The 22,291-nt window shown below is 36.0% G+C and overlaps 1 protein-coding gene and 1 long non-coding RNA gene across 9 annotated transcripts in view; both read right to left on the bottom strand.

Moving 5' to 3' along the window:
• The window catches only part of ANKS1B (ankyrin repeat and sterile alpha motif domain containing 1B), a 439,567-nt gene that overhangs the window by 116,844 nt on the left and 300,432 nt on the right, over positions 1–22,291 (bottom strand). The gene's annotated exons all lie outside the window — the stretch shown is intronic.
• Positions 11,498–20,300, bottom strand: LOC119717249 (uncharacterized). Its single transcript, XR_005266483.2, has 3 exons — positions 17,102–20,300; positions 14,898–15,102; positions 11,498–14,035 (listed from the first exon to the last, which is right to left on the bottom strand). It is a non-coding gene; the product is annotated as an uncharacterized lncRNA (long non-coding RNA).

Below are 22,291 nucleotides of genomic sequence, written 5' to 3'. Positions count from 1 at the left end.
GGCATCCAGACAGGTCTCCTCCAGAGAAGGAAACTCCACAACCTCCCTAGGCAGCCTGTTCCAATGCTCTGTCACCCTCACCATGAAGAAGTTCTTTCACATGTCAGTGTGGAACTTCCTGTGCTTTAACTTGCAGCCATTGCCCCTTGTCCTATCCCCACAAACCACTGAGAAGAGGTTGGCTACATCCTTCTGTCCCCCACCCCTCAGATATTTATACACATTGAGGAGATCCCCTCTCAGTCTTCTCTTCTCCAGGCTGAACAGACCCAGGTCTCTCAGCCTTTCTTCATAGGGAAGACGCTTCAGGCCCTGTATCATCTTTGTGGCCCCCCACTGGACTCTTTCCAGGAGAGGATCTTTGAAGGAAGAATTAGAACAAGACACATAGAAACTAACAGAATGCTTTTGATGGTGCATCCCATGATCATTATGTGCAGAGGACACTTAAACAGTACAAATGCAGCACAACTTTCCAGTGTTCCCTTTTTCATTAAGAGTACATTTTAATTCTTAAGCTCTGCTGCCAGGTACTGTCTTCAGTGTAACAGCATCCTGTCTTAGATGGGTTGAAACGAAGTTACTAGTCCTACTACTTTTGAATCCTTTGCCTCCACTTAGTAAGACCTGTTGTAGTCACTGAAAGACTATTGTTACACTGCACCGTAGGGAAAGCATACTAGAATGAAAAACAAAACAAAACAAAACAAAACAAAACAAAACAAACAAACAAACAAAAATCCTAAAATACTACTCTTCTTTCTGGAGAATACACCATAAGAAAAGGAATGCAAAATGTCCATTTTTTAAGCATGAAGCACTACACAAGATGAAGGGGAAAAAGTGGTACCAGTAGTTAATATCTTGTTACATCTGTAAGGAATGAGAAAGTGAATGAAGCAAAAGAACTGTGTTGCTTTAACCAAGCCCAGCTCTGCCTCCAAGTCAGCAGCTGAACAGCAACAGAAAAGAAGACATATTAAAAGAAAAGAATAAGGGACAGGAACTAGCAAAATGCCAGAAATAGTCAAGAAAATGAAGACTAGACAGGAAAAGTTGTATTCAGGAATAGATACTGGATATGATGCAGAAGTGAGCTCAGTGAAGAACTTTGAATGACAATGCTTAAGTGTATCAAAGTGTATCAGCTTATCTGACCCTGTCCTGAAAACACCTGAGAACACAGACCACTGAAAGTAATTTAATTCTTCTAGTTGCTCTAGACAGATCCTCTTCATGCTATGAATCACAACAAGCATGCCTATGATCCCTCTAAAAATAGTAGCAGTTCACAGTTGTACAAATATGCATCCATCCTGCACATTAACTGCTTCCACATCACTTCTGTTTTCCAGTTTCTGTGTTGTTATATATCAAAGCTTAGGGATGTAGTCCTGGCACCAAGCCTGTAAGAGTTTAAGTGTTTGGACTATGCTCTTAGTCATATGGACTGAATGTTTGGGTAGACTTGTGTGGTGCCAGGAGTTGGACTTGATGATCCTTCTGGGTCCCTTCCAACTTGGGATATTCTATGATTCTATGAAAACTATAAAGCTTTATTGCTCTTTAGAATTACATTTAACTGAAAAATGCCATTAAGTTGCATAGCTCTCTAATAATGTATTTTACTAACAAAATCAAAGTCTGCAATAATGGTCTGCAATAATTTCATACACAACATTAAACATGCACAACACAAAATCTGCTTTCCAAACAAAGCACAGTGCTTACTTGGTCATGGTCCTTATGTCCAAGAGGACATCTGAAGAAAGTTTTGCAGTCTGCTGAGAGAATTAAGAAAGCCTCTCCATATCTAGTCTCCAACCATCACCTCTGTGTAAGCATCTTTCTGATGTGCAAACACCACAAATATCTACCATATGAAATAAATATTACTCTGTAATTCGGGTACAAACACCTTCCTTCACCATATAAACTGCAAAAATTTTTGTGAAAGAAGGAAGCATGAGGCAAGGTGGATCTTTTTGAATACAGTCTGGAATTATACCACTATTATCACCTATCTCAGGGAACAGTTTCATTTTTCATTGTGTGGAACAGGGTGAAACTTAAAAATGTCATGGTACAACGGACCTTTTCAGATACTTATTAATGTTGATGGATCGATCTACCTAATCAACTAGAACTTGTAGTGTCTTTTGTCTACTGCAGAGAGGGCAAATATTAGCTATGTATGACTATATAATGTAGGGACTAAAAACTGTAATTCATCTTTTTTACTCCAAGTTTTATGGATGATGCAGGCGTGTTTTGACTTATCAGAGTACCCGCCCTTATTAAAATACCCCCATGGTTGTTTTACCAACATTAAAATGGCTGTCTGCAAAGAAAGAGGGTTGCTAGATGGTAAAAGATATATACATTCCACATCTAAGACTATGCAATTAGAGCCCAAGATAGTGTCATTTAGATTTCCAGGCAGATTCTGAAGTGACCAAAAAATAGCCTTACCCCACCAGCTGAAGAAACTTCAGAAAAATATCCTGTAGAAGTAATGGCTGGTCTCACCTCCATTCTCTTCTTTATGCATGAAGGTTTTGATGACGTTCCATACGTTCCAAAGACATTAGCCATTGTGATTGCCTATCTATTCACCGTGACCTATTCATATGCCTTGCACATTTAATCACCAATGTTCCCACCTGTTGTTTAACATTATTTTGCAATCTGTTTAGAAATAATTGGAAAATATTACAAGCTACGGGGAAAAGAATGAAGGAATCAGTGGTGTTTGATTGTAATTTCAGGAATTTTATTCAGTAGATATCTCAATATTTACCATGGCAAAATCCCCTGATGTGTCCAGAATATTATGCAATTTTTCTTAAAGACACTTTTCGAAAGATACATACTTTGTAACATAATTTCTAATGAGAGAAGGAAAAAACGTGGAAAAATTGAAACTTGGAAAAATTAGTATATAAAAACACAAAAAGTCATCTTACTGAACCTACCCTAAGTAAGTAAACCATTGCTGATTTTGTGTGTTTAAGTACATGTAAAATTGTTTTTAATATGAAACTTGATCTATCTTTAATAAAGGAAAAATAATGTCCCATAGTAGGATCTGTTTTACCCTATTACTAGATTCAAAAATACGCAGACTAGCTTTTGTTTACATGAAAAGATACATTTTTTATTGTTATATAATAAGTAGAAAGTGAAAAGTGTACCCACCACCTTTTAACAGATAAAATATATTTGAAAAGTATTTTGTCATTTAACAATAGAATTGCAAAAAAAAAAAAAAAAAAAAAAAAAAAGACATTTAGATGTACAGGATCTGTCAATAACTAGCTTCTAGAAGAATAAAGTTAAAAATGACCTTCTCTCAAGAATGTAAATAGAAATTAATTATCTAGTAATTTTGAGATTTTCCACCTTTTGATCCTATTCATTATTCATTTTCCTGTGAATTGTTCTTTGTACTTTTCTCTTAGTATTTTTTAATCTGTTCATTACTATATATTCTTTTATTGTTCATGTTCACACTTAGCTCAGTTTTTCTCTCTTATAACTGATTCCAACTGCCTATATATTTTTTCAAACCATTTTTGGTCATTTTGTTCATTCTTTCAAGCTCACATTCCATTACTGGATAAGCATATCAGTTTCCATTGCAAACTTCCCCACAGTTCTGCCAGCATTTTTCAAACCATTTTTGGAAGCATCAGTTCTGCAGACATGTGAATAATTTTGTCTTTGAGTACACATAGTTTTTAACCAACATCACTGACAATTTGTGACAAATATAGAAGCTAGAATGGCAGCCATGAAATACATTTCATATAGTCCACTCCAGAGTCATAAAATGTCAGTATTAACAACTTGGTATTAACAGCTTTTGCCAGGTTTGAAGGATTTCAGATCTGAAAATAAAGCACAGGCTCTGAATGATGCTCTTAATTCCTCAAACCATCTAGCTGCAAGTAAACGTAAATGAGAATGTATGACCTAAAAGGAGTTCTTCCTTCCTTGCTACTCAAAAAAGCAATACCCTTATCAATGTAGATAAAATATCACAATGTATCACCACACTACACAACTGATAGCACTGAAACTTTAAAAGAACTCAATACTGAATTGCACAGAATTATTAGGCACTGCTACTACTGTAGTATGAGAACACAACATGAATATTGCTCTTTGTTCTGTATAGCATGTCCTGGTCTTGCACTGTTCATCTGCCTTCAGTCCCTTGACCTCCTAATGTTATGCCTTCTGAAAGCTGAGTTGATTCCACCTCTGTAGTTCCCCAAAGTGGGGATGTAAAATGCCTGAAAGATACCATTTCTCTCAGCCTGCAGTATTCCCTCCAGTCCCTCACAAATGCTGAAGCAGACAATAGCTGTGAGCTGGTGTCCTAAGACCCAAGAAGGCAGTGGATAAAAGGCATTCAGGGGCCCATATTGCAGGCAAAGAGCGTAGGAGGAATGTGGCATCACAGCATGCTAACATAGCTAACTGCAGCCTTCACCATATGGTACAGTTGACCCATGATCCTAGACCACTGTGATCAGATTAGTTGGACAGTAGGAAAGGGAGAGAGAAAAATCCCACCTAAAGCCCTTGAAACTTTGGTGATCTTCAGTCCAAGGATTTAATAGAATAGCAATAACTTAGGGCTACCATGATTCACTTTTGTTACTATCATTATCAAGACAGCATCAAATTATACAGTTCATTACTAATCCAATGATACTCTTCTAAGATACAAATGCTTATCTATTATTCTGTGCTCCATGAGCTGTTTCCCACAATTACATATCTTATCAGAATATCTTGCTACAAATCCTAAACATTAAAAAGGGAATGGAAGTAGGAAAAACACTAACACTGAGCAATAGTCTTTTATAAAAAAGTAGACACAATGTCAGTGCCTAAGCATTGGAGTAGATGAAGGTTTTAAAAATAATATTTTGTTGGACTTCACATTGATTCCTGATGCTACTTCTCTCTCTTGAAATCTTTTTTTTTTTTTTTTTCTTTTTCTTATCTTTAAGTCTATTTGCTCCTTTTCACTTCTGTTTCTATGATGTTCAGCATTCTGCTGTTCTTCCTTCAGCTTCTAGAGTGACAGCAAAAGCAAAGCTATTTGGTCTGTGCTCCTGCAGAACAGCACTTTCCCTTTGGCAAAGAGACAGCAATAAAGAAAGGCTATCATCAGCATCGTGGCATTGTTACCTTGTGATCAAGTGCACCCTAGAAGTCTGAGGTGGATTTCTCAACCATGAGAAAAAAACATGCACCCCAATGTACATCTGACAGTATTTACACTTACTTCCCTGTTTCTTGGATTTTTCTCTTGTAAAATTCTACACTGCTGAAAGAATGAGAATGGTATTTCTTTCATGAAAAGAGAAAAAAGCAAAAACAAAACCAAAAAAACCCTCTTCCCTTTCTTTCTAATGAACATTTTTACGAAGCTTGGAGTTTTATTGAACTTTGTTTCTTTTCTCATATGCCCTTACAATTATGCAATAATGATTTATGATTTCTTTTCTTGCCAGTAAAGTCTCTAAGGAACAATGCCTTTCAAAATTCTCATTTTCAAAACTTCACTGTTTTCTATCAGTGCAAAGAAGTCTAAAATGTAACCTTGCAGTGTGAATCCATCAAAATTACTGCCTTCTCAAATAAAAGGAAATGACAGAACATTCAGAGTACTTATAAAATAATTTCAGATATATTTTTGGAGTCATCTGGGAAAAATGGCACTACAGTACCTAAAAATACTGATTTTTACCCTGAGGCAAACTACCTATTGCAAATGAGAGACTTAACTTTGAGAAGGATTTTGAATTTTTACAGTAACTGTGTCGACTAATTCTGATTCTTATTTGAAGAGAAATGGAGGGAAAAACAGGAAAGAATAACATAAACAGTCCAACTGAGTAGAAGAAATCCTAACATGAGAAACAGAAATGTACTCCATCTGGAAGAGAAGTTTCTAAACATAGAATATTAGGTTATATGGTTCATGATTAAGATCTGGCAAAAGCCTTCTTTTCTCTGGCAGAACAGACAGTATCTTGACTCTTGAATAATATTCATGATACTGCTGCTGAACAGAGAAGCTTATTAGCTTCTAGGGATATGAAGTTCTGGATCCCCTGGGAAGAGGCCAATATCTTGTTTGAGTTGAATACATTTCACAGATGAAGAGGAGGAAGAAGAGAGAAAAAGATCTTGCCTATTTACTCTGGATGCTATCAGGCTTGGCACAGCTCCTTACAGTGGGCTGATATCCTTGGGCTAGCAAATGTCAGTAATAGTTTTATTTCGTTGGTTGAAAGGACATAAAAACCTGAGTCTGTACTGTAACTTAGTTGAATTTGTAATTAATCAATATATGCCCAAACTGGAACAAGGAAGAAACACTGCTTGAAACATATCACAGACACACACACATAAAAAGCCCTTCAACTAATTTTTATAGTTTTGTTCTGTAGGCAGCTGTGTGAAATTAGTGAAATCACCTCATTAGTGAAAGTATGCAAGATAATCTAGAAAAATCTTTTGGGCATCAAAATGGATTTGAGAGCAATGACAACTAAGGAATCATTTACCTAGGCACTACAACAGAATTTCCTCTGTGTCAGATGAGAAAAGAAAAGAAAAAAAAAAAAAAAAAAAGAATGAGGAACAGGTAATATCACTCAGAATCATATATGAAAGAGTAAAAAAATGTTTTATAATTGGTTATCTTTAATTTTTTTAATATTAATTTAATTTTAATTTTATTTTTTTTTTCTGCATCACAGTTCAGTACAGCATAGTTCAGTGACTAGCAGCATCATCTCACCAGACTGGGGATGTGTCCTGTCCAACATACACAACTTCTTGGTAGGAAAAATTAAAGAAAGCAGTGCAATAAGACTATATTTCTTTTTGCTAGGTAAGTTGTGTATCACTGTCTCTTGTAAACAACCCAGAGGTTAGGGCTTCACAAAGCCATCTACACCAGGCACTACAGCTCCCGCTAAGAGTATGTTCCATGTTTAACTATTGTCTTGATTAATCAAGAAATAGAAGTATTGAACTTATGACAATGCACATATTTTTCTAATTATTTAATTTTTATAGTTTTTTTTTTTTCTAAATATGTTGATCATTTTCTTCTAGTTTTGTGACCATTACCGATTCAAAAAATTAAAATATCAGAGATAAGACAGTCTCACTGTTTTGCATTCTCATTCTCAGATTGTTTGTTGCTTATGATAGTAATACTTTCAGTTAAATGAATTTCTTGCCTTAATTAGTCTCCATGTGCACAACAAAATATGAACATAAAGTGGATAAAAATGTGCATGTGGGATAGTTTATTCATCTTGGAGACATTTGGAGAAGATCTCTTTTAATACTTAACTATTTTCTTAGATTTCTCGGTGGCTGCAGGACATTCAATGTCAACTTTGCCTTTTCAGGGAGAACAGGCAAACTAGAATCCACTCAGTTCAGGAAATACCAAGAATAAAGACTCTAATTGTAAAACTGATGTGGAATAACGTAAACCACAAGTAATGCAACAGTGTGTTAATCTGAATTTTCCAGTATGCATGCTGCATGTTTTCATATGAAATTTCATATTGTGCATCTAATTATCAATCAGAGGAATTAGTTCTGTGAATTAAAAGAGATGACTGGATAGATTAGATACCATAAATGTTAACTAAAATAAGATGAAAATATTTTAGGAAGATTTCATGAGCAGCTTAATCTGTGTTGGCCTGTTAGGAATGTCAGCAATGCTTTCTTCAGTCAGAGTATGGAAGCTTTTCTCCTCTTGAGAAGAAATGTTGGAGGATTTACTGCAGTCCAGCTGGATGCAGGAGGCACCTCATCTTCCTCCGGAAGACTGCAGAAAGCCATTTTTCACTGTAGGCCTTGGGCAGCTGGTTTAGCAGGGAGTGAAGAGAATGAAGGTAAAATGAGCTAAAATAGCTGGAAAAGTAGATTCTAATATTTGAATGCAGAAATACACATGCTGCAGCTGTGGCATTACAGAGGCAATTAAATGGGTGTTCCATAATCTTCACTTGACTCACAAGCCAAATGGAATATACCATTTTAAAATTCTGCAGATCTGCCTTCATGCACTACATACATGAATAAGCACTGTATAATAATGTGCTGTCTCCAGATTAGTAGATACAACATGACTAAGCGTGCTATTTTAATCACCTTTGCACTGATGATTGCTCTACTGTAAGACTCTTCTGAGAATCTTTAATCTAAAACTAGTCATTCATCTCCATTTCTTCCTTGTCACAATCCACCCAGATGCTGTCTAATGTGACCTTTCTACTCTTATTTCACTGTGCTGTTTGCCAGAAGATTATTTTAAATCTGTATCATCCTTAGTAACAAATATGCCTTATCTGTCTCTTTATCTAGACTGAAAAAGAGAGTGGTTATCTTGATATCTATGATAATCTGTCTAAAGTAGTAGAGTAAAAGGGACTGCACGGGAAATATTTTCATGTCATTTAATTCTGCCTCTCCAGTCTGTTCCACATTTGTTTTTAAAAATGGAATAAGGAAACAGACAAAGGGTATTTTTATGGAAGGCCAGGAATATCTGATAAAGCTTCCCTAATTTTTAAAATGTTGTCAGGAGGATACTATCTCTATAAATTCAGTTGCTGAAGGAATAATCTTTATATTTCTTTTATGCTACAAAATCTGTGTACGGAAGGAATAATCTTTATATTTCTTTTATGCTACAAAATCTGTGTACTGATAACAATGATCTTTAGCTATTGTCTGAGGACATGAAGCTCATACATGAAAACAAACTGCAAAACCTGTGTTCATTTGGTGACATTTAGTTTGCTACATCTTCACTACTTTATTTTTACTTAATATAGTAAAATAATGATGATCACAAGCTGGTGATCTCAGAGGGTCGCAGGTAAGCCAGCAACATCCTTGTATAAGAATTATGTTAAAGGGGCTTACCCAAAATTCAAATGGAGGGCTGTGTGTTATCTTCTGTTCTTTACAGAAAGTGTAGAAGAGGTGATGGACCAAAAACTCCTACATATTTGAGAGCTCCCATTCTGCTATGCTCCAACAGATGGCAGGGCTTCCAGGAATTTCTAGTGTTTTTCCTGCTGGGATCCTATGTAAGGTATGGTTGTCCCTCTGCGTGAAAAAAAGGCAGAAGAACAAGCCATCATAAAACATAAGGGATATCCTTGTGTATTTTGTTAAATTAATTTACATAGTAAGAGAAGGAGAAAGCCGTAGTTACTCTTTTTGGTTCTAGATAGTGTTGCTAAATTTTTAAGCACATCTCTACAAAGGGCAAAATAGAAAAATTCATTTTGTTCTAAAGATAGTGTTTGTTGTCAGAGCATTACCTGTTCTAAGTGTTGGAATTGCTCTGGAAAAATACCATTCATTTAATTGTGTCTATTGCATATTCAAGACAATAATTTACTAGGGACAACTTCATAGATTTGTGTAAGGTTGCTAGAAGGAACATCTGCTAACAACTAGAAATGAAAACCAGACAATTAAAATCTACAAACAGGAGAGGGATAGCACTTCATGGAAACTGGACATACTCTGACCTCAGTTACTTTCATGTAGTTCCAGAATCACTCTTCAGAAGTTTAATAGTTACTTTGAAATGAGAAAATATAACTGAAAGAAGTATTTGGTTTTAAGGTTTGGAAACATTATTTTCTGCCTATGAGTATAGAAGTGAATGAAAATGAAGGTTATAATATACTAACCTCAGTAAATTTAACAGATATTATGCAAGATACCATTTTACTAATCACCTTGCTGATAAAAGTAGCCCAAGCAATGTCACCTGAAAAAGGTCTTTACAATTATTATTGGCAATTAAGATGTATGAATAAATGTTTCTGATGAAGCAAACTTCCATAGTAGTGAATTGAGTTGAATAAACTCAGTTGAACACTTAACACTTTCTGTAAAATATATGCAATTTTCCTCTGGTAGGACTACTATACAGTTGTTTTTAGTTACCAGAGAGCATAAAAATTCATAGTGGAAATCACAGAGTATATGAAATTCTTACATGCTTCTAAACTCAAATTCTACAAAGAATTTAAGCATATTTGAGTTTTGTATGTGAATAATCCCACTAAAGTCTGTTTTTTATAAATCTAAATACTTATTATTTACATGATATATCTTATTATGTATCAAATTTGACTCTAATGACATCAGGAATGAGATAAACTAATAAACATATTTTTATACCTAACTTTCTTTTTAAATTATACTAACCTCTACACAACTGTGGAAAATGAAATTAATAGTTTTTGTTTGTTTCTATTTCTTCCACAAATTATTAGAGGTAAAGGGCAGGTCAACCAAAATGTAATAAAGTATTTCTTTCCATTAGGGAGTATATGAATTAAGTGTGCAGGCCAAAAGTTACCAGCTTAATTCAGCATGATGTATCAGCAAAACAGAACAGCTGCCTTGGGGTATTAGTGGATCAGAGCTTTAATTTTTAATCACTGTATATAATTACTCATATGTCAAAAACACACTTTTGATTCAGTTATAGAAGTTACAGTATGAGAAACATATGTACATCTTAACTCTATGTCTGCAATGTTGATCACATTAACTCAGACACTAAAGAAGACTTAGTACCTTTCCCTAACCACAGTGCAAAATACCTAAAACTTACAAATGACCTTTTCTAAATCGCCCTCCACCATTTTTCATCATTAAAATACTTCAATTATAAAGTCATTCTAAATAAAGTCCTCCTTCCAGGGGAATTCACAGAAATTTCTGATAAGTATGTCAAAGCACATTTGAAATGGCCAGTTAATAAGAGATAGCTAAGTGAAAAGCATTTCCATAAATACTTACTTGGAAAAATTGTGACTCTACCTTGGCTGTGTTTGGACTCATTCTAAGTATAATTTTGTGTTCCTATTCAGACAAAGGATTCAAATAGCAGAATAGTTCACAGAAAAAGACCTTTAAAATGCATATTGGAGAATAAGAACACAACAAATTTTGAACCTGTAAATGTGACTGGTAATAAAATTTATAAGTTTCTTTTAACCAGTCTTGGAACAGAAAAATAGTATATGACTCATACATCCAATCAAAGCTCTTTAAAACAGCTTAGATGTTGAATTTCAAATATTTGTAATCATGAACAATATATACACTAAAACTTACTCATAGAAATTATCTCAAGAATTTAGGAAAATTATAAGATGTTCATGACAAAATCACATGCAGAAATAGAGCTGAAACTAACTGAATACACTGTTCACTAAGAATCATTTCTAAATCTCTAGTCATCACCAACCAATATGAGATATTAAGCTTGTGAAGAAAGAGTAAAAATGCTTTAAAGCAAGAATAGTATCATACATAGTAGGCAGTGCGCACACCCTCCCTCACAAATTTATTACTTACATTTTTAGATATGACAAAATACAATCAGACTTATTTACATTTTTTTTCATTTTTATTATAATTTTTGTATGAGATCAGCATTGTTACAACTGCTGGAAGAATGTTCCGTGATATACAGTGCAAAGAGAAGAAAACAAACTTTGTGCAAAATGTTTATTGTAAGAATACCTTTGCTTTTAGCTTTCCAACAATTTATTGTAAGAAACAAACAAACAATCAAACAACAACAACAACAAAACACAACATAAAACACAACAATAAAATGACAGAGTGACTGATTATTAGCTCATAATCAATATGCAACATATATTTGGATAAACAGTATAGTCATAGATCCCTGTGCAAACACCAAAAAGCAGCAATGGAGAAAAAAAAAATAATTCAATTTGACAATGTATAGAAAAACTACTTGCAAACTTTGAAACTGTTAACTTAGCATAAAACCTTAACCTGTAGCCTAGGGCCAAGAAGACATACTCCATCAGCCGATCAGTATGGCTTTAGACATACAGACAGTGAAGTGGTTTGGGCACAGATCACTTAACCCCTGACTAAAAGTGCTTTCTGTTGCTGAGTAGTCACTAGAGACAGAAAGAAACCTGAGTGAGAAAAGCAACCTTTAAATTGGAGATTTGCTAATATTTCTACCCTAATCCGAAACAAATGGCTAATGTGACAGTGCTTTGAGATGGAGCTGTGAATTGCCTCCAAAAGAAATCTGTTTAAGACATTCTCCAGGGGAAGAGTGAAGTTTGTTCCAAGAGCCAGGAGCTCAGTTTGAATTTTGGGGATGATTGTCCACATTAGGGCTTTTTAATGTTTTCTGCCTCTGCCCAAGAAACTGTGAGAAGACAGCTCTCTCTCAAGTCTACAGAGGACAATTACGTACAGCTGTAAAGTTGAACAGCTGGATTAGTAGGTATTAAAAACAATTTATTTGAATAATTTTTACTTCAGTGCTTGCAATTTTTAAATTCACATTCATAATTCATATAGATGATTCTGAGAATGGCCTGAGAGGCAGCAACACAGGAAGAAGAATAGATATGGTATCAGGTATATCAAACAGGCAGAATTTTTTTGGAGCAGAGAGAGCAAGTAGGAGAAAGAGAAAGTGCAGTGCAATGCACTTCAAAGATAACACTTATTAAGTGTCAAATTTCAGTATTAAAATTGATGATATCCAAAATTTGAAAACACTGAGGGCTTCTTCACTGCCCTATAATTCGATCTCATGATTCACCCCTGGAATACACCATCACATGAATATTTGCCAATAGATGACTTACACTCATTCACACCTACTTCTCCAATGGAGAACGGAAAGAAAACATGAAGGGCAAGCAGCCTATGGAAATTAAAGAATGGTTTCCGAGAAAAACTAGTTTTTCTCACTACCAACAAAACTGTTCATTCCCTCTTCATGTTTTGTTACAGTCCTGATGCTATAACTCAGACAGAAAGAGTGAGCCTGTTGCTTGTCATTCTTGTAGTCCAAGGTGAATGAGTTTACTAAGAACTAGAAGTTGAAGATATCTTGAAAGAAATTTATTCCCTCAGGAAAAGCCAGTTACAGTATGCTGGGTACATGGCAAACAGGCAGGCAGTCACTTCACGCTGGCATGTTGGCAAAAAAGCAGAGCAATGGGACAATCATGGGTACCATTCTCTGGCATATATAAAAAGCTAGACATATCAAAGCAACATGAGTGTCTTAAAATGGAGACACTTCTGTTTGTATGATAGGAAGGAAGAAAGAAGGTTGTTGCTTATATATTTTTTTTTAATAAGAGAAGACCATAAGGAAGTGGTACAGGGACTTGAAAGACTGCCTTCCAAAGGGTGCAGATTCCTCTAGAAGGCTCTCAGAGCTTTTGTCTCAGAAAACTGAACCAGTATACTCTCAGGATATAGCATGTTGGAAAAGAAGGGATTGTTAGGCATGTTATTTTTGCATATCTTGTTGGATAACAGACAAGACTTTCATTTTGAAGAAAATATTTTTCCACCTTTCTTTTCTATTCTGCCATTATTATTATTATTATTATTACTATTATTATTACTATTATTATTACTATTATTATTACTATTATTATTTTCAGGGGACAGAAGTGTCCTGCTTATCTGCTAATTCAGATTTGATATACAGCACACTTGACCAGGAACAGTCACAATACAAGATTAGTGACAACGTGGCTATGAACGTTGCTAAATGTTTTCTTTCTTCAAAAAACTGATTTTAGGAGATGATTTTCTCTTTCTAGCTTACTTTCTTCTGTAATATTTCTTTTTGTTTTTATTGGTTCGTGTTGTTTTGTTGTTTTTCAGTACTGTTGTGAGATGCTGAACATGGAATCTCTATGTAAAGTCAAAGGGGTCCATATCCTATTCTTATTTACTACCTTCCCCTTATTCTCTTGGACTGTTTCAATCCAGGCTACCTTCAAGACTCCTTGTATAAAAGAAGGAAGACATCACCCCTTGGTCTTCTGTTCTTGAAGTTCAGTGGCTATGCAGCTGACCTCTCCTCTGGCTTCCTTCTGTTGTAAGACCGTATGCAATGTCTTCTCACTTTCAACTGCAATATCTTGAAAAGAAATGAAAGGTTTGAGGGGGTTAACAGCAATATTTAATGTAATGCGTTTCTCGTCAAATTTTAAATATGCAATATGTGAAAGATAATTTGTCAGTGGAACAACATTGATTCAGAACCTCTGAGAATCTAATGCTTAATATTGATGTCACCTTATTGGGAATACTTCTTGTTAGAGGACCAAATGCTACATCAGGCTACAGCAGTAGATACTGCAAATCTGCACTCAGTCCTAATCCAGGAGGTCCTGCTTGCACTAGTTAGCATCAGTTATAGAAGATGTGGAAGACCTCTTGGCCTTGCAAGCTTTAGTTTTCAGTATTAGCAAATACAGTAAATAAAAGTCAAACTTACTAAAGCAGCACAGTGAAAAAATCTTGATAATGTGAAGCAGCCAACAAAGCAATTACAGACTGAAAACAGGATAGGCAGCTATTCCAGTGCCATCATCCGTGCACCTTCTTTAATCATTAATAGTAATTACTAGATAGACCACAAAGTAGGCTAGTTATTTTCTAGTAAATGAATTTAATGCTTACTGTTTCTCCTCTGGAATTCTGCAAGGCATATATCTTTTGATGACAGCCAACAATAAAATTAAATATTAATTTTGGGGGCCAGCATAGCCCTTGTGTCTGAACAGCAAATTAAAATAGAGCAGCTTATTAAAGTGAAATGTAAACTAAGAAAACAACTACAAAGAATATTGTGGTTGACTTTTGCAGGTGGTTGGTTGAGACATTAATGAAAAAATACACAGTATCCTGGATACTGTCTGCTGAAGTTAGAAAATATGACATCTGTTCCCACAAAAACACGCACCCGTAAGAACCATGACATTAAAAAAGCAAAATACCTTGTCTGGTGGCTTCATTACTTTCGATAGCCCTCTGTTTCACTTCTTATAGTAAGCTCTCATGCAGGTCCAGAGAGATGTTTTCCCTTCCAGAACAGGTGTGCTCTTTTTCTTGATCACTTTTTTGAATGCTTTCTGTAATACCTGCCCTCCCCTCATTACTCAGTAGAGTGTTCTTTGATGGTGTTCAATAGCATGGTAGACTCTGCAAATGCAAGAAACTTCACAATCTATTCCAAATATTTTAGGAAGAATCACGTGTATCACCCTACCACAAAGATTCATTCGTCCAAACTTATAAAGATAGGACTTAGCATTTGGTCGCATCAATTCTTGTTGCTGTGACCAACATCTGAATGATACCTGCTGAATGCTTGGAGTAATTAAAATGAGAAGCTGTAAGTGTTTCTTAATATTCCTTCAAGATGCAAGAGCCAGTACATCTTCTGGTTGTCTGAGGATTTTAATAAAGTAATCCTATATATTAATTACTGACATGTAAATAATATAAGTTTTTAAAATAAGTTTTAAAATAAGTTTTTCTGTCCAAAGAATATTGATAATGATAATGAATAATTGATAATGAATATTGATACTACAGGTGGCAGAACCCAGCTAAGTAATGTGAATGAATGTATTAAACCTCAAGGGGTAAGCATGTGTCTCCTCTCAGCTCAGGAAGGGCCTGTTGCTCTGAAGTATCCAGATGAAAGCAGAGTCATATCTTCACTGACCTACCACTATAGCACAGGAGAGTGAACTGAGGCAGAATATGAACAACAACTGACAGCTGAGGCTACAGATTCATATTTTTTTGGTGTTTCTCACAAAGCTTTTCTGGGAAAATGGTCTTTTTTGTGCAGCAGGGAAGGAAAGAATTATAGTTCTCATAAAAACAAATACAGACTGCTTCAAATCTAATTCACCCATTGCACCCAAGAGAAAAAGATCAGAGATCTGGAATTGATAGGTTGCTGTATATAAATTCAAATATTTAATTAATTTATTTATTTTCCTGTGGAATGTGATTTGTGACTGTGTCAGGGCATTTTATTCTGTACATACAAAACCAGATTACTTGGCTTGGTTGCTCAGTTCTTTATCTTATAACAAAAATGCAGTAAGACTGCATGAAAGAGAATGAGGTATATGCCAATTTTTACCTGCCATCCTAGACACCAAGTTCTGTCACTATTCCCATCAACTTGTGTTATGAAGCAAAGCAAGAGAAGCAGACCACTGAATGAGACTAAATCACAACCTACTTTTGGATCAATCAGAAATGCCCATTAGTGAGCCTGAAACCTGCAGAGAAAAGCTGCTCACACTAGAAAGGATACCTCTGTTTATGGCTAAACTGCTCAGTGGAACAGAGCCAGGGAGTGAGCTCAGGCACCACACTGCTGATCATCCACGTTAATTAACTGATAACCTTCTCCCTGGGATAGCCAATTAGCGCTCTCTGAGGCATAGTTCACAAGACAGCCTGCTCTAGGGACCATTCTTGATAGGTAGTTTGGACATGATCACCTGTTTTTGTAGGAGTAAAAATGAGATTTCTGATGAACAGATAAAAGTCAGGTCATGTCACTACATTTCAGAGGACTGTCCCTAACCATATCTAGTTAGCAATCTCACTCAGTCTGAGTATCACTAGCTCTGTCAAATTCTTTCTTTAGATATTCTCTAACTTGATCAATGTCTACCGTATCCTCTTTACATCCACAACCTGAAAACAACCTTTACTGCTTTCCGATACAGACTTGCATCGTACACTGGACCTAACTGCTTTCCTTAAACTCTTAAAAGGATCATGTGCTCTGCTTGTGTACTTAAGGGACCTGAAAATAAGAAGGAAGAAAACTGAAACTTCAGTGTTGTGAATACTAATTGACAGCAAGAAATTTTGACTAGAGAATTTCCACAAACCTTTTATATACTGTTAGCATGAAAGTTGCACAAATACCAAACAGTAGTTTTTTTTTTTTTTTTTTTTTTTTTGAGTAGGTGGCAATTTTCAAACTCAGAAATCTCCCCACAACTATACTATACAAGACCTTTTAGTGAGTGGAAGTATTTTGCTTTGGAAATAAGACAAGTTACTTTCAAATCTTTTTGGAAGAAACCTCCTACCCTTCAAAATCATCTCCAAATCAAAACCCCTGGAAAATCCAACCTCAAAAAGCATACAGATTCATACATACCTACAGATCCTCTGGCTGTTGCCTGCTTAGTAAGTAAGAGCATTCCTATGCTCAATGTATATGATGAATTTGATGTAGTATAAACTTAAAAGAATTGCAAGAAACTAATGGGTCGCTTAAAGATGATTATAGGAATACAGAAACATTCTGAAATACTTTATGCCTTCCCCTCCAAATCAGCCCAGAGAACCTCCACACCACTCAGTTTTGGTGACTCACAAAGCTCAGAAGTGTTTTGGCCTATTACTCAACACTCAGTCATTGCTATGATGCAAACATTGCTCTCATCCCCAAACACTACATTAGAGATCACTACCAAGATGTAGTGAGGTAATATTTTGGTGGAACAGAGCTCAGTACCATGGAATTTGTATCTTTGCTTTGTGCAATTTTTATTTCCCATTATATGGTAGCCTTTGAACAGTGGAGGTCAAAAGAACCATAACAAAATAAACCAACAGTGTTGCAGCATGCCTTTAAAGACTGCAATACTGTGTATCAAGAGTCTGTGTTAAATTAAAATGCCATTTTACAGTGCAAAAGTTGTTCCACACTAACTTTCCATGTGGATATACCGCGGGAATGTCTTTGCTGTAAATAAGGTGTACTGCAGACATAGCTGAAAGCTGTCTATTCAATGCAACTTCCTGTCTTCACTCCAACATTCACTGGAGTAACTGGCTAACACAAAAGAGGGTTTGGGTTTTTGGGAATGGAAATTGGGAATGGAAATCCATATCATCAGGACCTAATAGCTATACACCTATGAAAAAGTTAGAAATGAATTTGCAGAAACGTAATCAAAACAAACAAGAACCAAATCACCATACTTATACACATCTCAACAGTTAAAACTCTTAAAAGACCTAGATTGTCACACAGGAAAAAGTCAGAAAAACTAGAGAATGAGTCAAGTAGAAATGCTCAAAATGTTTCTGTATCATTATCTATATTCTGAAGAAGTTCTCAATAGAAAATGGTTACCTGCTACCTTTAAGCACCAGTAATCCCCAGTAAAGTGATCATTATTATACCCAAATTTATCAGAATGAATACAAGCAAGTAGGTCACTGCATGAACTCTATGAACTTGTAGAAACATCTAAAGTCTGGTATTACCAATATAAAATGGCTTATGGAAAATTATCAGTACAATGTCAACTACATAAGTAACCAGGTTATTACATTCTGGAGGACCTTAACAACTGGAGTCAGGAAAGGAGTCACTATGCTTACAGTGAACACATTTACATTAAGTGCATCATCACAGAGTGTTCACCTCCATACTTCTTTTTAAGGGCCCACAGCACATCCCCACTGGTGTTTATGGGCAGAAGCCCCAGACAGCACTGCAGGGGTGGGGGCCGTGCCTGGCCATTTTGGGGCCATGCCTGACCCCGGTGCCCCTCCCTAGTCCTGATCCTGATAGCGACCTGCAGACAGATGACCTGGCTTGGTCTTGGCCTGTCCTTGTCCCCAGGGAAATGCTCAACGCTCATAGCTCCTTGTACCCTCCTGCTGCCCTGCTCCTGCTTGGGAGGGTCCCTAACTGTGGGGCCCTGCACTGACGGACCCATGGGAGTCCCCAGCCCCATGGCCCCAGGCAGCCCTGACCGTTGTGAAGTCCTGACACTTGTGAACTCCTGCTAAATCCGCATGTTTCTCCATCTGTTCTCAATATCCATTCTTTCTTTTTCATCACCAATGGTGAAGCATTGCTTTCAGTCTTCTGCAAAGTGATTCTGGTATGTACACCATGGATCTTTGTGGCATGCATTACACAGCAGCTTTAAAATACTGTGATTTCAATTAAGACTGCTCAAGACTTCTGTTGGTATATTAAACAAAAGTTGAGTCATTTCCGGTTCAGGCATTGTCAATAGCAGGGAAAGATTCTGCAACTGAACTACAGGGCATCCTCTACACCCTAACACTTCCCCTGAAAGGCACAGCTGACTGCCAAGCTCTGTATTGTGGTAAATGAGGTGTGAGTCACCCCAGGTGGGATTTCTGTAATACCACAAGACATGTAAAGAATTGCTGATGAAAGTGATTCACGGGCTAAGAAATATGTAAGGATCGATTCAACACCTATCAACAATTCTATTGTGAAAGATAAATTAACTTCCACTGGGCAATCAGGTATATGGGAACTCTGAAATTACACCTTTGCACTGCAGTGCAGGCAGTCATAGCAAATCTGTTGGTGCAGGAAAACAGGGAGATTCCAGTTCATTTGCTTTATACCTGATCAAATAAAATTAAAAACACCCATAATAAAATATGTTGTTTTTTTTTTTTTCTTTTTTTTTCCCCTGTTTCTATGGATAGAAACATTGATTATGAATCAGGAAGTCACTGAGTACTGCACAGAGAATAAAGCAACACTTGCTCTGAGGAGTTTGCAATATTAATGTAGCAAGGTCTATAGAATGAGCAATGGAAAAAATAGCAGACTTTAATTTACCGTGGATGTCAAAGTTAGAATGCAATCCAAAAACCTGGATATCAGAATATGAGCTTGCGGAAAAACAGGAAAAATGTTGTAAAAAAACCAAGATGATGATGAAAGATGTATCACAGACAAATACCCAGATTATTCTTGGCCATACTTTGTATCGACACTTAAAGTCATTTTTAATAGTATGTACAGTAATAAAGTAAAAGAATAAGAAGATCAGACTGCCTGTACAATATTTACAACACAAATCAAATGGGTATGCTGAAGTGTACATTAAAATTTAAACATTTCATGTGCTGCTTGTATGACAGTATTGTAAGAAAGAAAAAAAATGAATATTTTTGGCACTAATTAAAACTCCCTGCTGAGATCCAAGTAGTTAGAACTTTGTATAAAATATTGTTATAAGCAAGACAGTAATCAAGATGAGTTTTCATATAACTGATTCAAAAAGGACTGGTAATACCAGGATAAAATACAACAAGTGGGAAGATAGAGGAAACAAGCAAAAAAGAATCTATACATTTTTTCAAGCACCTCTTCTTAAAAAATTGTTCTAAGAAGAACAAGGCTCGAGAGGACTGTAAAGAGGAAAAGTATAGTTGTTAGGTATCATTTTCTTTTTTCTAATGAACTACTAGCATTAGTTTGTTTTGAAATATCTACTTTATGTTATCAATTTTATGGCTTCTCTATGTTGATCTAAGAACATTTATCAAACAGTTAATAAATGAGATAGCCAGAATAACAAAAAATACAGTCAAATAAACTTAAAAAGAAACAATTTTCTAAAGACAGATAGTCAAAAAATGCAATTTTCAGGTTCACAGTGCCCATGTAAGTTTATAACAGTGTCAGGACTGAAATATTCTCTGAGCCTGAAGCATGGATCTATAGCCATAATAATTAAATATGCACAAGAACATTGTTGGGCATCAAGGCCAAATGGTATGAAATAGACTGCATCTATGTTAGTAAACTCTGACTTTGCAAAACTGAGTGATGGCATGCAGACTGCCTGTAGGGAACAGTCTCTAAAACATTCTAATTCTGGATCTGTCTCTGAGATTCATTGTGGGACAATGCTAGTTGGTATATGCCAAAAGTCCTTCAGGACTATTAACAGGGTCCTTCTGAATGTTTACTCATACAGACTACATCCTAGTGCCTGGAGATTTTTGCTGTTTAATTTACTAATACAGACATAGCTGGGGAGTTTGTCCTCCGAAAGGACAATGTTAGTTGTTTGCCAGTGCAAATCCAGCTAGAATAACAGAAGCTTACAGGTAACTTAAATACTAATATTCTTGGGGTGTCCTGACAGAAATGCATGCAATAATGACATTTGCAAAACATGTGAAATCAGAATCCTAAATCAGGACCAGTCTGTAATATTTTCTGGCTCTAGTGGTGTGCTAAGACAGTACAGAGTTAAGAACCACCAAGACAATTTAAAATCTGTCAGGCTGTGCCATTTTATGTGTTCTCCCAAGAAACAATATACTGTAAGAGGTTGCTCCAGAAACAACGCACACAGTGACAAACATCAGTTAAGATATAATAGAAATAGTACTTTGAAGTACCAAGAGAAAACAAATACACTTTCAGGCTTCTGACCTCAAGGTCAGTTCTGGTAGTACTGATTATGAACCATATAAAAAAGTGGATCATGCCAGCATGACTGACCTCAGTGGTCTTTATCTCCAGGAATAAGACAAACTTGAAACATCCAAATAATGGCAGAAAATTATTTTGTTTGCATATTCCACATGATTTGTTTAGATCATGAATGATGGCATTCTAAAATTATGTACTATTCCTATGTTTAAGGTAGGGCTTGTGGGCAGAACTGAAACGCAGTAGTATTGCTTCACCTATTGTGCTGCTTGAAAAAAACTAAAAGGAGACCGCTCCTTGATGGTGCTTCACACCCACAAATGACCAGTATTGCTTGCAATGATAGTCCCTGGAAATGTCAAGCAACAGTAGTTGTTTGTGTATGTGAAAAGCAAACTTCCAAAGGTTGTTAACTAGCAAGGTTCCGGGGTTTAAACACAAAGACTGGGTGCTTCTTGTATTTCAAAGGCACATCCATTCCAACTTCACTAACAAACCTTGGCAGAAATAAATGTTGCAAATTCATGCTTTCTTGCATCCAGAACTTGCTATTGAGTGCTTAATTACATTACACTACAGGCTTGGCTACAAAGAGAATTTATTTCTCTCTGTATCCATGTCTGTGTTGTACTACCTCAGTCTAAATGATCTTATGTTTTTCTGAAATAACAGAGGTCAAAAGAGAATTTCAACACATAAATCACAGTCCACTGCACATCTATCTTCTATTTATGTGGTATTTTTAGGGGAGCTTTCTAGAGCTTAGAAGGCATTTAGATCATAGGTTTACAATACTTCAGATATGGATGGTTAGCTATGGCAGGATGAAAGAATGAGTATGAGTTTTAGAAAAAGGTGTACCACTTTTTCAGATTATGGATTTTCCTAAGGTGACTTTCACTCTTGTATAGAAAGATGGAGCTTTCTATGACTGCCATCCAAATTAGAGCATGTTCAAGCATGCCTGAATACTTTCCAGACTGGTTTACTTTTCTTGATGAAAGTTTTTGGAAGTGTTTGCTGATGCAATCTTTTTGACATCCTTGTGTACAGGGAATCATCCCTAGTTCTGCTCTTGTCCAATGACTGAAACAGATTTCCATTCTACACCTG

Source organism: Anas platyrhynchos, chromosome 1, assembly GCF_047663525.1.
Source record: "Anas platyrhynchos isolate ZD024472 breed Pekin duck chromosome 1, IASCAAS_PekinDuck_T2T, whole genome shotgun sequence".
Taxonomy (NCBI): Eukaryota; Metazoa; Chordata; class Aves; order Anseriformes; family Anatidae; genus Anas; species Anas platyrhynchos.
Note: the sequence above shows the minus strand (reverse complement) of the source record. Positions and strands in the feature narration are given on the sequence as shown.